We start from the raw sequence: 14562 nt of genomic DNA, 5'->3' as shown, positions 1-14562 counted from the left end.
TCGCTAGCAAAGTCGGTTGTACATCTGGGGCGAGTGCTAGCAAGTCTCTCTAGACTAGACCTGCTGTGTGGTGGTGCTCGGTCTGCAATCACCGATAGGGGCAACACGCGGGTCAGACATATACTAACGGATCGTGGCCGATTTAAAGGCTACCATCTAGCAAGTATTGTGTCTGGTGGTGACACCACATTTACTCTTAGGAAATATGTCTCAAAAGTAGCTCTATCTTTAACATCCTGGTTTGAGTGTAAACCATTAGTAATCAAGATAATGCATGTGGCACTAAGGTTTTATTCCCCTTCACACTGTGTATTGTAAATTTAAAGTCCTGTAGGACCATGGCCCACTGTGTTAGTCTCCTATGCAAAAGGTTACTCTTTAGCAGAAATGTTAATGCACTATTCTTGCTGTGTACTATTGTTTCATGTCCAGCTAATAAATATTCAAAGTTTTAAATGCCCACACAATGGCTAATGTCTCTTTTTTGGTGATTGCATAATTTCTTACATGTTGTGTTAGCATTTGGCTTATGAATGCCGTGGGGCAATGTTCTGTTCCTTGGTATCAATGGTTTTGTTGATATAAATGAGCTCCTAAATGGTAGTCTGATGTGTCTGCTGCCAGATGGAAAAGTAGGCCAAGTCCGGATATGTTAACAATGATGTTGATCCTTCTAAACCCACTATATGACCCAAAAACTTGACTTCACTCCTGCCAAACTGTGATTTTTAAAGTTTTATTGTTATTCCCTTTGACTGTAATCTATTAAAAAGCTGATCTAATACCTGAAGATGTTCACTCCAGTTTTTAGATATGATTACTATATCTTTGTCCGCAGCTCGTGGTCTTGCAGTAGTGTTCTCGCTTCCCGTGCATGGGGTCCTGAGTTTGATTACCAGTGGGTTCTGGGATTTTTCCTGCCTCATGATGACTGGGTGTTACTGCGCCATCTTCATAATCATCATTCACCCCCATTACGGTCGGAGGAAGGCAATGGCAAACCACCTCCAGTAGGACCTTGCTTGGTACAGCAGTGCGGGTCTTCCTCATCATCCCCTACACTCCTCAGAGTACAGGACCCCATCATCATCATCATCATCATCATCATCATCATCATCATCACTATATCTTCAATATATATTAAAACCTTTTCTCATAAGTTATCATCTATTGCTGTGTCTAAATCTCTGATGAATATTTAGACTGAATGGTAATACTTTGAAGTGATATTATCTACCTTCAATGCAATGTACTTTTTTGAATCAGTGTGTTATGGTATTTGCCAGTAACCATGTGTCAAGTTCATCATACTGATATATTTCATGCCTATAAATTTTGTCTATAATTCCGCAATGATCTGTCTCTTCCTAGTTTGATTATCATATTAATGTCCTTGCACTAAGCACTAACTGCACTGATCACTCAGGTTTTTTAATGAGTACCAGCAACTGTTATAACAGATGTTAGAAGTTTCCATGTGATCATCCTGTTTATCTCTTGTCTTACTGATTCCTTTGTTGCTACCAGTATTAGGTAAGGTTTTGCAGAAAATGGTTCGCAACGTTATATCTCTAGTATACACATTAAATCTCCTGGTTGAATCTGGACATTGAAGGTGATATTTTAAGAGATAATTATTGGGACTGATGGCCTCCTAAGATGTAAGACATGTATATGACCATATACCATGAATCATTTTGTACAGGACTGGAGCATTTTAATGTTTGGGTTAAGACAACAGTAGCAAGGATGAGTGGTTAAGGTGCTATGTGTATCCTGTTTTGAGTGGTAAGGTTCTTTTATGGGGTAAAGGATTTTTATTTATTGCAGAATTTTAGCTTCTGGGTTGAGTTTATATAGTTTTCTAAGGAATGGTAATTGCATTAGTTAAAAACTTATGTTATTCACAATGATAAATGGAGAATAAGTGACGGACATGTGACCTTCTGGAAGCTTTGTAATCTGGACCAATAAGTTAAGGGGGTGACGTAGGCAAAATTGGCCAAAAATAATAAAAAAAGAAATTTGCTGCCAGGTAGTTCTGTAGCGTGTTAGAAATGCTATCTCCAATTTTCACAGGTTAATTCAAACTATGAATGATAAAAAAGCTGTCTTGATTCAATCACTGTGCAATGCCATGCCCACTTTTCTAGACAACACTCTTCTTGTTTGCAATGTTTTATTACTTCCTGCCATCATAAAAGCATTGGAAGAGTATAGAAACACTGTAGACCAGTTTATGTCATGTTATCCTTGCTTTACACTAGCTATCTTTGGCAGCTGTTATTGCCTGTGGTGCAGAAATATAAATATTTCAGTTCTGCTGTTAGTGTGAGTATTACAACTGTGTTCAAACTTTTTTTTGTATGATTTGCTGCCTGGCACTTCAGTCTGGAACCATGTGACTGCTACAGTTGCAAGTTCAAATCCTGCCTCAGGCATGGATGTGTGTGATGTCCTTAGGTTAGGTTAGGTTTAAGTAATTCTAAGTCTCGGGGACTGATGACCTCAGATGTTAAGTCCCATAGTGCTTAGAGCCATTTGAACCATTTGTATGATTTACCATTTAAAATGCCAAGAAACAGTGGGAAAGTGTTTAAGAAATCAGCTAAAGCTTGCCATTTACATGTGAATAAACAGTTTCTACAAGTGAGTCAACATAACTCAGCGGAAGATAATTGAGAACCTAAGACGACAAGCAGTTCACAGAAGAAACTTGGAACTCATGTAGAGTTTCCGTCCACTAAAGATGAAATGAATAATGGTTTTAGGATAATTGATGTAGAAATTATGTGTACTATTATTAGAAATTCATGTGCATGTGGTAACTGTGGCAATAAATCTTTAAGATTATAGGACAGCAATGACAGACATGATATTGTGTGTAATATGCACTTGTTTTGTGACAGCTGTCAAACTGACATTCAGTTCAAAACATCAGCTGCTAAGAATTGGGTGTATGAAGCCAATATAAGGTTCTGCTATGGGATGAGATGTATTGGTGTTGGAAGGGAAGGTAGCAATTTGTTTTGTGCAATAATGAATATCCCACCTCTGTCTGCCCTCGTACTCAACACTAAACAATCATCTTCTGAACACCTTGGAACAAGAATGCAGTAGCAGTTTGTCAGCAGCAGCAAAAGAGGCAGTTTTATTTAACAAAAACATACAGACAGAAGTTAATTACCCTTTGCAGATCTGTGTTTCATGTGATAGCACATGGATGAAAAGGGGCCACACCTCCCTGCATGGTGTTTCATCAGTTATAAGTGTTGACACAGGAAAAGTTTTGGATTTGCAGGTGATGTCCAAATATTGCTCTATTTGTGCACAGAGGAAGACATTAGACAATAAGGAAGAAGAGAGACAATAGCAAATACAAAACAAAATAATTTGCAGCAAAAATTATGATGGTTCTAGTGGTGGCATGGAGCCAGCAGGAATGAAATTAATATTTCGTTGGAGCAAAATGAGGCATGGAGTTAGATATGTGAAATATCTTGGTGATGGAGATTCTAGTGCTCTAGTAGAAAAGCAAGCCATATGGAAATGGATGCAACTTTGAAAAGCTAGAGCGTGTGGGGTACATTCAGAAGAGGATGGGTGGGAGACTTCTGAAGCTGAAACAAGAATAAAAGGGTGTAAAACTCAAAGATGGAAAGCCACTGGGTTGGCCACAATGCCTGACTGACAAAGAGATCCACAGTATGCAAACATGTTAGGGCAAAGCAATAAGGCAGAACACTGGAGATTTGAAGGCAATGCAGAAGGCAGTGTGGGGAATATTTTTTTTACAAGTTGTTGATGAGAAGCCAGTAAATGATTTTTGTGATATATCCTGGTGCAAATATAAGCAGGCAAAAGTCTTTCAAGTTGACGCCACATTGGTGACTTGTGTGTTGATGGAGATGAAATGATGATGATAAGGACAACACAACACCCAGTCCCTGAGCGGAGAAAATCTCCGACCCAGCTGGGAATCGAACACAGGCCGTTAGGTATGACATTCCATTGCGCTGACCACTCAGCTACCAGGGGCAGACAATTCATAATTTAATATACTATAACTCAGTCAGAAACCCACAAAATAAGTTTTTGTCAGTACAACTTTAACATAATGGTGCTGTATCTTTCAGATTGCAGCATCTATGTTACATTGAACAGCACTCAAAGAAAAATAACCAATAAATCTGCAAGGTGTTGAAAGTTAGGGGTATGTGCTTTTGTGCTCTTATACAGCAGCTGACACGGATCAGCATAGATTTTTTTCAAGCCAAGTATACAAAAATGATGTTATATTTTCTGCAACAAAACTTTAAAAAATTACGATGAGCTGTGGCACATGCAGTGTAGCACACTGGTTAGCATCACTGGCTGGTGTGCTGCGGGCTGCAATTACACATCAGACCACAAGCAATTATTTGTTATTTAGTATTTATCATTTCTGGAAGGTTCTTGAGGTATCTTAAGTTTGTAACAATATTATGAGAAGTAAAGTTGCTACTCACCATATAGAAGAGACGCTGAGTCACACATAGGCACAACAAAAAGATTTTCATAATTAAAGCTTTTGGCCATTGACCTTCATCATCAATATATATATATATATATATATATATATACACACACACACACACACACACACACACACACACACACACCACACACACACAACAGGAGGGGAAAATTGCCGCCCTTCAGGCTGATTTAGACAAGGCCAGGGGAGATCTTGACAGGTTAAGGAGGAGATGGGTAAAGAGAGGTGGGAAGTGGCAACAGGCAACAGGAGGAACAGGCCTAGAACTTTCTCTGACAGCTTCGTGATGAATATGAAAAATAGATTTGACCTGTTGCTTCAGTTAGAAGCTGGTGAGCCTCAAGCAGTTGCAGGTGTAGACAGGGCACAACAAACTTTCAGCAGTAAATTGAAAAGTAAGATTGTAGAGAAATCAGTAAAGAGAAAAAAAGTGTTGTTGTTAGGTAGTTCCCATGGAAGAGGTGCTGGCCAACTTTTTCCGGATGAACTAGGATCAGAATACCAGGTCACCAATTTTTTTAAACCTAGTGCTGGTCTGGAGTAGGTGACAGAGGATTTAGGATCACTTTGCTAAGATTTCACTAAGGAAGACACCATGGTTATAGTGGTTGGGCCAGGTAATAGTATTGACAGAGATCCTGGGTACAGTATAGAGTGTGACCTGGAAAAGATTGTATCAGCATTGAAGCATACTAGTGTTGGGTTTGTATCTGTTCTTAACCACCATGACCAAGAGAGTTAATTTGGAGTTGGAACAGCTGCCTATGTCAGGTGCAGGGTCACACATTGGTGTGGTTCCTGTAGATTCTCTCAATAGGTGGGATTATACTAGGCATGAATTCACCTCAACAGGAAAGGGAAGGGTAAACTGGCTGGGAAAATAGCAGGAAAGTTAAAGGGGGGAGGCACTGTCATGAGTGATAAAATACCAGTGGTTATAGGGTACAGAAAGACCCTTTTTTAGGGTAGGGAGGACAGAAAGCAAGCAAGTTTCAAGAGAGGTTAGGATTGAAACAATCCTTCAGTTTGTGAAAGAAACCAAATAGCATAATTCTAGCTTATTACATCAGCATAAACAGCTATTGATTAAGAATTTTCAACAATCAGCAGAAATTTCAACTCTACCCAATTTTAACTCAGTCAGTGTGAAATGTCAGCTATCTTTATTGCATCAAAGTATTCGAGGACTGAGAAATAAAATTAATGAATTAATTATCTCCATAGATGAATTAGAGTCCTCAGACCCAGATGATATCATCTGATTCTCTGAACATCATGTGACCACTGGTATAGAACTTTTAAGTGTTATAGGGTTTAGGTTAGCATCTCACTTTTGTAGAGCAGAAATTGAGAAAGGAGGAGTTGCCACATTCATCAGGAACTGTCATAAATTTAAGAACATAGACATTCATAAATTTTGCCTAGAACAGCATATGGAAGCATGTGCAACGGAAGTAGAATTTCACAAAAAATCCTTCATAATATTAAGTGTATATCAAGCACCTGCAGGTAACTTTAATCTGTTCATAAACCACCTTGAATCTGTACTGGCCCATTTAACAACCAAAACCAAAGAAATAGTGGTTGCTGGTGACTTCAATGTAGATTTCCTTAAAGACTCTCCCAATAAGAACTTAATTGAGTTAGTAACACTATCATTCAACTTAATTCCTATTGTAAAGTTCCTCACTAGGGTAGCCAATTGCTCACAAACAGCCATTGATAATATCTTTATAGAAAAGTCCAATGAACAAAATTATATTACAAAGCTAATAGTCAATGGCCTCTCAGACCATGTCATGCTGTTCCTTCTGTTAAATGTTAATATTCAACAGGATATAAAAATCTGTTAAACCTGAGCTCAATAAGTGGAGTGATGTTTACAGTGCTCATGGCATGAGTGAAAAATATAACACTTTTTCTAATAAAGTGCTTACCTTATTTGAACACTGTTTTCCCCCAAAACTTACCAAGGTTACAGCAAAGTCTACAAAGAAGCCATGGATTACTCAAGGAGTAGAGGCATCTTGTAAAACAAAAAGAAAACTCTATCTGTCAATCTGAAACAGCTCTGATGTTGATGCTATAGCACATTACAAGAAATACTGCAAAATATTGAAGACTGTAACATGACATCAAAGCAAATATATTACAGGGAAAAGATAGTCATATCAGATAACAAAATAAAGACATTAAGAGCAAATGATACATTGGTGACAGATGTGTATAGTGTTGCAGAACGTTTTAAAAACATTTTATAACTGTTACTGAAAAGATGGGGTTGTTAGGTTCTGAAGATGCTGCTAGGGAATACCTTGGACCAGACATGTCAAGTAACTTCCCTAATATGAATTTGACTCTCACTACCACAGCAGAAGTAATGTCCATCATAAAATCTTTAAAATCAAAAACATCTAGTGGGTATGATGAAATATCAACAAAGTTAATTAAAGAATGTTATTCTGAGTTAAGTAACATGTAAAGCTATCTGTGTAACCAGTCGTTTATCAGTGGAATATTTCCAGAATGGTTGAAATATGCTGACGTTAAGCCAATGTTTAAGAAGGGAGATAAAGAAATAGCATCAAATTTCCATCCAATTTCAATTTTGCCAGCATTCTCAAAAATTTTAGAAAAGGCAATGTACAATTGGCTTTATAACCATCTTATCACAAATAACAGACTGTCAAAGTCACAGTACTAAAGGGTTCTGATATTGAGAAGGCTATCTATACTTACAGTGAAAATGTACTTAATTCATTAGACAAAAAATTGCAGGCAACTGGTATATTTTGTGATCTGTCAAAGGCATTTGACTGTGTAAGTCACAATATCCTTTTAAGTAAATTAGAATATTATGGTGTAATAGGAAAGGCTGCAAAATGGTTCAAATCTTATATCTATGGCAGGAAACAAAGGGTGCTGTTAAGAAAAAGACACGTATTAAGCTATCAGGCATCATCCAACTGGGAACTAATTACATGTGGGGTCCCACAGAGTTTCATCTTAGAGCCCTTACTTTTTCTTGTGTATATCAATGATCTTTTATCAGTAACATTACCAGATGACAAGTTTGTTTTGTTTGTCGATGATACAAACATTGCAATAAATAGCAAATCAAGTGTGGTCTTAGAAAGATTGGCTAATAAAATATTTGTGGACATTAATCACTGGTTCCTAGCCAAGTCTTTATCATTAAACTCTGAGAAAACACACTACATGCAGTTCAGAACTTGTAAGGGGTGTCCCACGAGAATATGCCTAACATACAATGACAAGCAGATAGAAGAAGTGGACAGTGTTAAATTCTTGGGATTACAGCTTGATAATAAATTCAGCTAGGAGGAGCACACCACAGAACTGCTGCTGAAGTGCTTAACAAATCTCTATTTGCAGTGTGAATTGTGTCAGACATAAGGGATATAAAAGTGAGAAAGCTGGCCTTCATTCCATAATGTCATATGGGATTATTTTGTGGGGCAATTCATCAAGCCAAGCTAAAGTTTTCTGAGCAAAAAAACGTGCAATAAGAGTTATATGTGGTGTGAACTCAAGAACATCCTGCGGGATACTAACTACTGCTTCCCAATATATTTATTCCTCAATGAAATTTGTCATTAAAAATATATCACTTTTTCAAACCAACAGCTCAATTCATTGAACCAATACTAGAAATAAGAATAATCTTCACAAGGATTTAAAGTCACTTGCTCTTGTACAAAAAGGTGTGCATTATTCAGGAACACACATTTTCAATAACTTGCCAGCAGCCATAAAATGCTTCTCAACCAATTAAATTCCGTTTAAGAGAAGACTAAGGGATTTATTGGTGGCCAACTCCTTCTACTCCATTGAAGAATTCCTCAGTAGAACCAACTGATTTGTGTGTTTGTATATATATAAGTACAATCTAACTTCTGTACCATTTCAGTGCAGTGTTCTTTGTAAATCAGTGTGTGTGTGTGTGTGTGTGTGTGTGTGTGTGTGTGTGTGTGTGTATGTGTGTAAGTACAATCTAACTTCTGCACCATTTCAGTGCAGTAACAAGTTCATTGTAAACAAGTATTGTAGTAGTTCTATTATATGTTTATTACCTTATAAATAAAAACCACATTTTTTAAATTTTAAAATCAGTTCATTACTGCAATCTTAGTAAATGAGTGTTTGTAAAATTATTCTTTCATATAGTGTTCATTGAAAAAAAAAAAAAAAAAAAAAAAAAAAAAAAAAAAAGACGTTCACTCCACTTGTGGGACCTGTGGAAGGTAAATTAGCTTATTTGTTTTACTTGTAAATATCTGTCATATATTATTTTCTGACATGTTATACATCCTGGAGGACCTCCTCACTATGGATCAATTGGAATGAAAATAAATCTTATCTAATCTAATCAAATGCAGCTCACATGACTGCAGTCTCAGACAACTGAAACAGTTGCCTGAGACTGCAGCCGTGTGTGTGGATTGAATTGCATTTGTGTGTGTGTGTGTGTGTGTGTGTGTGTGAGAGAGAGAGAGAGAGAGAGAGAGAGAGAGAGAGAGAGAATGTGTGTCTATTGTGGATGAAGGCCAATGGCCGAAAGCTTGAATTGTGAAAGTCTTTTTATTGTGCCTATCTGTGACTCAGCATCTCTTCTGTATGGTGAGTAGCAACTTTCCTTCTCATAATATTGTTACATTCCATCCTGGATTTTCAGTTGTTTGTGTTTAAAGTTTGTATATTCTGAAATATTCTATGTTGGTATAAGTAACTGTATGCTCTGTCCAGGAGATTCATTCTGTTCTGTTCTTGCTGCATGCTTGTGCCAAAAATAAGTGAGCTTTCAATGTGCTTCATTGACATTCCTGCCTTCAGATTGGAATTGACTGTAGTTTCAACATGACATTGTTTGGTGGAGACACCAGGTATTTCAAAACATCTACATCACTGTGGCTTCTGTTAATCATCTCAAAGATCTACATGTGGAATTAGAATACAAGCAGTTTATCATTCTTAAGGTCTGTATACTGAGGAGACAGATGGATTCCAAAACAGTGGTAAGTCAGCTGCACATCAGCCATTTGTGAGTGTTTCCAGGAGACACTGATCAGTACCTGTCGAAATGGCTGGAAGGATTCAACGAAGTCGCCAAATACAACAGGTGGGCTGACATGATGTGTTTGGCAAATATATACTTTCAATTGGACAACACAGCCCAGCAGTGGGCCTAGAAAGAGGTGCTCAAGAGCTGGGAAAGATTACAGGCTGAAACTGAGAAATAAACATCAAGTCTACTTAGATGAAAATCAAATGAAGGATAGGACACAACTTCACAGGGAAACAACACATACACACAGAATGTTTTGACGCTTTGCAACATTGTGAATCTGCATGTGACAGAAGCCGAGATAAACTCATGATGAAAGGAGTCACAGAACATATCTACCACACTCTACAGGTAGAGAATGTCACAACAATGCAAGTATTCATCAAGTGGTGCCTGTGCATCAAGAAAATGCACCAGAAAAGAGTTGGGTGAAGGAAGGATGATCAGCTACCAATGGTAGTTGTAAAAGACCAGTGTGATTTGGCTTGTTTCAAATGCCAGTTTGTAAGAGATGAGATACAGCAGTTTATGGCAACCAGAATTGTTGTACTGAGTTCACAAGAGATAGCGGCCATGAATGTTGGCCCCATACACCAAGAGGTAATACAGAGTGCTGAAGAACACTATGTGGCACAAATATCTATCACCAATTGAATGTGTCATGGATAAAGGACTTGAACAACTCAGACTTACAGCACCACTGTCAAACAACTGCCCAGCATCTGACCAATGCAGATACAAGCAATTCCATCATCAAACATAATGCCCTACAGAAGAACAGACATTTGGAGGATACTAGACAACACACCACTCTGTTTTCACTGTGGATGCCATAGATACATTGTATGCTACTGCAGAGAATGAAGACAACTGTTCGATGACTATTATGCTGCAAGGCATTGACTATAACAACAGGCCTGTTCACACTAGTCCACTGCAGACAATTATAGTCAACTTGTGGGCCATACCCTTGACAAGAATGCTCTCCAACATGCCATCACTGCCACACAGACAAATCAGCCACTTGCCTAGCCACTGAATTCAGGAGAACTGAGTGAGGCAGCCATCTGTGGAAGTCAGGCCACCACAGATGAAAATACTTCCTGGACAACAGTTACCAAGATGATAGGAACTGTCACTGACATCAAGAGAGATAAGCAGCTGGTCCAGGCACTAGTTGACCGAGGGGCTTCCATTTCTGTAACATCAAATGCTTGTTGTCACGAGCTCAAGAAGAGTATGATTTGTGATATGAAAGCAATTGTGCTAAAAGTCACAAATGGGAAACACATCCAGCCAAGAGGAGAATCTATTGCAATAATAACTACCAATGACAGACCACAGCCCTTCAAATTTGTCATTTTAACAGAATGTAGTTACTATGCTATTTCATGATGGGACTTGTTGCAGGTATCACAAGTTTTCAGATTGTATAAGAACAGAGCTTCAAACTGATGAAGCTATTCCACAGGTGCAAATAACAAAGACTGCCAAGGGTGGTTGTTTGCCATTGAATATATTGTTATCCGGCCATCATCAATGAGACAGTTCATTCATCAGTTGTGATGCACAATTAATCTGTGAAGCTTCTGTCTGTTGCAAAAAGCTACACAGACTCACAAAAGAAATCTGCCTGACAGTGATGATCATAAGCGTTCCAGTGATGATCATAAGTGTTGTGAGTGGTCAAGGAGAATTTTGGATCAGTAATTGTCATGAGCAGCTGCAACTCAACATTAATGATATGTGCATAGGGGCAGCTGAACAAGTCCACACTGGGCACCTCAATGTCATCTATGACGAATTGTGCTCTACTACCACTAAAGACAAGTCAGGGGATGAAACTACTATTGAATTGCCAGTATGATCTGGCCAGACCAAGGAACAACATCAGGGAGTAGAAGTCATTCTGTGTCAATTGTTGGATGCTTTCAAATCCAGGGTGGAGGAAAGACAGACCAAGTATCCTATGATAAAACACAATTCAACACTGGAGATCATCCACTAACTAGCCAGCACCCTATAGAGTGTCGCCGGCTGAATTATGGATAATCCAGGTAGAATTGGAGAATATGCAGAATTTCTGCATCGACTATCAATGAATGAACAAAATCACAAAGAAAGGCGTCTTTCTGTTGCTGTGCATTGCCTATATTCTGGAATGTCTGAAAGGAGTAAAGTATTGCATAACTATGGACATGAAGACATGCTACTGGGAAACTGAGTTTGATGCGCCTGATGGGTAAAAGACTGTCTTGATAAACCCTGATGGCCTCTATGAGTTCAAAGTTGTCCTGTTTGGTCTATGTAACATGTCATCTATCTGGATGACATTTTCATTTTTCAAAGACATTTGAAGCACATATAAGCTGACAGACAACTGTGATGAAGTGTGTTCAGGTCTCCACCTGAATCTGAAAAAGTGCCTCTTTGTCACTGAAGAGATAGTTTTATGGCATCTAATGAAAGACAATGGAGTCGTTCCCAATCCAGAGAAAATAACAGCAGTCACATTTTTTTTTCAGCTTCTTGGCACATTGATGTGAGAAGTTTTCTTGGAATGTGCTCATATACCAGCAATCCATAAAGAACTTCTGCACCAAGGCACATCCCTTGCAAGAACTTCTACAGGGAGACGACATATTTTCCTCGAATAAAATGTGAGAAAGAGCTTTCTTTGTCCGTAAGGAAGCACTAACATCTGCTTTAGTTTCACCATTGTATGACGAGAATACCAAGACAGGACTTCACGCAATCATTAACAGTTTCAGAATAGGGGCAGTTCTAGTAAAAACTCAGTAAGGCACTGAAAAGGTGATACCTTATATTTACAGTGTATTCTCCAAGACCGAAAGGAACTACTCTACAACCTATGAAGAGTGCCTTGCAGTCATTCAGCCATCAACTATTTGAAATGGTATTTACATGACAAACCATTCTTCGCTGTGATGGATCACCATTCTCTAGGCTGACTGACAAGTCTGAAGGATTCATTGGGTCAACTGGTGAGATGAACACTGACTGCCTTTCAGTGAATCCTTTGGCCAAAAATAGCAGTGTGGACAAAATTTCAGTCATTACTGGATGAAATGACATTGGTTTTTAACACAGGGAAGATCCAGCAGTGCTGAAAACTATAGAAGATTTGAAGAATGAGGAATCAAATGAAGGAGGATTCCATTTAATAGACAGAACACTGTATAAGAGGATGGAGTGAAAATGGTGACTCATCATCCCAGCTCATCTGTGGCCATGATCCTGAAATATTTTCATGAAGCTCCAACATTTGGTCATCTGGGATTCATGAAAATACCAGACCGAATCAGACTCAGGTATCACTGGCCAGGTATTTACTGATTTGTTGGATGCCATTTGAGCCACTGTAAGGAATGCCAACAGCAGAAGCATGTGCCACAATTTCCTCTGGGGCATCTGGTACCAATCCCACCTACAGCACCAGCATACAGAAGATGACTGGCAAGATTTAGATCCAAGGTGCATTAATTGGTTCCAGTGACAGTGAGAACTTCCAAAAGGGCAGGTCACTATTTCTCTAGGAGAGGGAGCAATGCCATGATGCGTGGTGCAAGCAGTGAAGTGTAGTGGTTAGTGCTGCTGGCTCATATGCTGTGGCTCGCCATTTCAAGCATGACCAATGCAAATTATTTGTTAGTTAGTATTTATCATTTCTGGAAGATTCTTGAAATACCTTAAGGTCCGTGATGTTTTTAAATTCTGGAATATTTGATGCTTCTATAAGTAGCTGCACTCTCTGTCCAGGAGATCAGATCTGTTAGGGCTGTGCACTGGTATTAGTAGTGTGCTTTCAGTTCTAATTATAAGTGTTGTACTTAATTTACTACTCTGCCTTCAAATTTGAACTTGGTGATGATTTCAACATGATAGTTTTACAATAAGCTAGTTATGTCAACGGTGGTAATATACGAGCCTTGTGTATATTTTTAAAACTGTTGTAGAATGATTAAGTTATGACGTTAGTGCAATGTGTTTATACATGATTTGCAATCAGACAGACATCTGCAGTTATAATTGTGTATTATAATAAGAGGCCTGCAAATGTTTTATACTCAAATCTTTACACGTTCTGATAAATAATTTTATTTTGGAATAAAGGTCATATTTTTGAGAGTTTGAATTTAACTCTCTCTGTGGAAATGTGTTCCATCATTTTGTTGGACTGTGTTGCGGGAAGCTATATTTATGTATAACAAAAATAACCAGTTTAAGTGAAATAATGCATTAAAGATCCTGTCGAACCATATCATTTTTGGATATAATCTTTTGTGCTAAAGCCTCAAAAAAAAGTTGGTTTCTTTGAACTCTTCCTTGTGCAAAACGCTATTTATTTATTTTTATTCACCCAGACATGTTTTGGCACCTATGTGTCACCTTCTGTGTATCAAATTTATTACTGTAAAGTATTACCATATTTTACAGACTATAAGGTGCTATGAACTATAAGATACACTTTAATTTTTAAGCAATTAAAAAAAAAAGAAAAAAAACAGGTTTATCATTTTCATTATTAGATTGCAAAGCCAGATTACAAAAAATACTTGGTTTATAAAAGCAAAATGACCTTTAAAATCCCTGAAAATCGTCATTGTAGACTGCAATGATGTGTCATAGGCTAGACAGTGTTCTGGGTTTGTGATGGTGGGGTGGGAGTTAGCAAGCTTGTGGATCCCCACAACTCATGTTCATCACATCAGTGCACTGCTGCTGCCAGTTGAATCCAATCTTGCCAGATAGAGATAGGTTTTCCATGGCCTTGAATATATGGCCATTTTTAAGACTGGTGGAATTTTAAATCGAACATTGGACATTATTATATTAATTTAGACTATAAAATGAACCTGAACTTTGGAGGCAATTTTTGGAAGAAAAAAGTGCTGTTATAGTCCATAAAATATGACAT

The sequence above is a fragment of the Schistocerca cancellata genome, chromosome 3, assembly GCF_023864275.1.
Source record: "Schistocerca cancellata isolate TAMUIC-IGC-003103 chromosome 3, iqSchCanc2.1, whole genome shotgun sequence".
Classification (NCBI taxonomy): domain Eukaryota; kingdom Metazoa; phylum Arthropoda; class Insecta; order Orthoptera; family Acrididae; genus Schistocerca; species Schistocerca cancellata.
Note: the sequence above shows the minus strand (reverse complement) of the source record.